This window comes from Gallus gallus, chromosome 3 (genome assembly GCF_016699485.2).
Source record: "Gallus gallus isolate bGalGal1 chromosome 3, bGalGal1.mat.broiler.GRCg7b, whole genome shotgun sequence".
Classification (NCBI taxonomy): domain Eukaryota; kingdom Metazoa; phylum Chordata; class Aves; order Galliformes; family Phasianidae; genus Gallus; species Gallus gallus.
Genome location: NC_052534.1, coordinates 55,878,698 through 55,882,227, shown reverse-complemented (window position 1 = coordinate 55,882,227; position 3,530 = coordinate 55,878,698).

Sequence of the window (3,530 nt, the reverse complement as noted above, 5' to 3'; positions counted from 1 at the left end):
GGCCTGATCAAAAGCTTTGGAGAGAAACCTGTCTGCAGTACACTGTAATGCCTTGTGTAAGAAACTAAGCACTATCTATGAGAAGACATGAGATTTTCTCACACCACAGAACATAACCTTGTCTGAATCTGAGGGACACAGAGACCGGGATCTGACACACAGAAGACCATAGAGAGGGTCACAGGCAGCTGGGACAATGGGTTTTTAGTTGTAATCTTTGTGAAAGCAAATTGTAATGGCAATTTCATGAATCATTTGCTGCTAGGTGCTGGATTAATGGAGAGATAAAATAGATCCTGTTTTTAATATGTGGTTACATAGATAGCTGTTGGATTTCAAACTATAGGCAAGGCATATTTTATCTCCACATGTAATGGCTTTGGGTACTGTGTGGCTGCAGGAGTAATACAGTATAGGTGAGCGTCATCCATCAGCCATGAGCACTGTACCAGGAGTACAACAGCAGTGAAAACTGAGATTTCAAAGTCTCATCCAGGGAAGGGCATTGATGTTTGTTTTTAAATGGTCTCTTCAGAAAGAAAATTTTGGAACCTGTTGGCTTTTTTTTTTTTTTTTTTTTTTTAACTTGAAAAGGACTCATAAAATGACAAGATAATATGAAGGTATGCTTGCTGCAATGGATGGAAGAGCTGAACTGAAATGGAGGAAACACAGAGACTAGATACTTTGCTACACGTGAGGAAAAAAAAAAAAAAAAAACCACTACTTGGTTCATATCCACTCATAAAATAGATGCAAGTAGCCTGTTTGCAATTCCTCACACTTCACAGGTTTGGCATTCGTCTCCTCTGAAACTATGATCTGTCACATAAAACTGTCGCTAACAGAAAAAGGTAAGTATATCTTGTCAAAATTTATCCTCACTATAACAACCTGCACGTAATTTTAAAAGAGTTGTAGGCCTATTTTTTTATTGCACAGCAGAATCTTAGATTAATTTCAGAAGTCACCCTTGCTGTGCCAGAATCAAACTGTCAGAAAGAGAAGTGAGAATTAAGCTCTTTCTCTGTTGTTTTTTCTCCTTATTTCACTATCAATAATGTTTCCAAAATAATTTTGGTGAATTAAAATGCATTCCAACACTTAATTTGAGCATTCCTGGATTTCTGGGGTGACCCGAGGCCTGAACATGTAATGGAAAGAAGAAAAACTCAGATGCATGAACACACTTAAGAGATTATCTGAATTCAATTTATATTTATTTAAACATCACACGGTTTCCCTAAGGGCCTTCATGTGAGGACTACAGCTCAAACCTGGGAACCCTTTAAAAATATTGCAGAGTTCATCAGAATTGCAAGTATGTGCTGCAACATCGCTGTTGTGGTCCACAGCCCTGATCCTCATATGTGGGGTCATAAATGAAACAAGGAAAGGCCTGCTGCTGCCCACAGCTGGCAGCCCATCCAAATCCTCTGGTTGCCACCTGTAATCTCCATTCACAGTCGCAGAACTCAAAGGGATCAGTTTTCCATAGCCTATGGAAAACCATCAGTGGCATGCCCATGAGAATGGTGAGCCAAATTAAAGTCTTTCTTTTGCAGAAATGGAGCCTGGCCTCCGCCTTACAGCTTCCTTTCCCCACCTCTGTGATGGCCCCAGGGTAGGGCAGAAGGGAGGAGTGGGGGCCCTCCCATTTTGGTTAAAGGAACTGTTAAAGAACCCTCTAATGTTCACAATGTAGCTTCTGGCAAGGACGAAGTGTAGGTTACCACCGCTCTTTTGATAGCTAATACTTAATTAAGTCAAAGTAATTTGCAAGTTCTGTCACCAAATGTTTCCTATCAGGTAGCTGCAATCAAAGTGACATGAAAATCAACGGTTGTCTGGCCTATCCACTACCATACATAGTTGAGATGGAATGAAGAAAAACAATGAGTCACACACGCACACACACAAAAATGCTTATTTGAATACATCAGCAAGAGCTATCAAACATTCAGTGGTGGAGCAGATACTCACTGATACTAACTTCTGTTCACATAAACAGCTTCACTAAAACCAAAGGCAGAAATGGAGTGAATGCTTTGTGTGCGTGGTGCATTGGCAACCTTTATAATCTGGCTTGTAGTAATTAACCAAAGCATTTTATTAAGAACAGCTGGTGAATTATTTTTGACCCAGATGGTAATAACACGCCCTCATCAAATGTTTGGTTTGATTAATTTGATCGGTGTTAGCAGTATGGCGTCTCTAACAACGCTGTCATGTGGTATGAGAAAATAGCAGGAGAAGGTTTAAATGTTTGCACACACTTTTTGACATAATTTCACTTCTCCTTGGAAAGCTCTGCAAATGATTTTCTAATGGAGTGTCCCAGTATCTTACCTTTTTCCAGCCTCTTACCTATTTCCAGCACACTATCATTATCTGTCACAATATATTGCATGATGGCTACATGCTAAAAAATGCAGCATCATGTTGTTAATTTTTAATATATCACATATATTTCAGGGCAGGCAGCCAATGTGCTTTAGAAAGTTCAAACATATGTTTTTCCTGTGTTTTCATATTTCTTGTTCTCCAGCACCTTTCATTTTATAGAACACCTGTTCCCCTTCTCTCCTGGTTCTCAGCTGCTGATATTTCGTTTTAGTGACCACAGAATGAGTAACATATCACTAGTTACTTAAAACCAGAATTTAAAAACCCATGCTTTTCCAGTATGTTAATAGTCACATTTGATGAGACTTCTACTGGCTTGCAGTGATGTTTTAAATCAATGTAGCTTGTCTTTCTTAATTTTGTTTCAATTACTCACAAGACTTACAAGCAACTGAGATGGTGAAATACTTCAGCTCCTTAGTGAACTGCATGATTTCCAGTCCTGCATCTTGTTTATATCAATCTACCTGTAGTCTCTAGTCACCAACTATAATGGATGAATTGCTCATAACTACACCACTCTCTTCTGGTTGTTGAGTTTAAGGATGGCATCTACCCCAGGATATGCAGTGTGCTCCCAACCCCGAAGCCAAGTGATCCTGGAGCACTGAGCAACTTTGTGCCCAAACCTGGAAACAAATCACATCTGTGACTCTGTTTACCATTATTCACTGAAGCATCTCCCATAACTTGTTGAGTGGCTGTTGGTTAAAAGAAGTCAGTGTGCTGTTTTGTCCGTTTGGAAAAGCTGAGTCCCTGTATACTCACACGTACTCTATTTCTTATTTCAGTGTGCCTTAGTACAGTTAGTCTTTAACTATGGCTGTATGGCATCTATTACTTCTGTTCAAATCCACTTAAAGGCTATTTTTAGAATATATAATGGACTTGATACAGCACAGTTCTCAGCAGGAAACTTCACTGAATAGCATATACTTTGTACTTGGAGATAGCTGCTCAGCTGTCCTCAGAGCAACATATTCATTTACCTGAACTAATGATCTGGTCTCCCTGGGAACAGCAGAGAAAGAAAGTGACTTAGAATATATTTTTGAAACAGTTTGATCTCTGTACTACCTCTTCACTCTGGTATACTAACGTTAATTTCGTGTTTTCAAACTGAA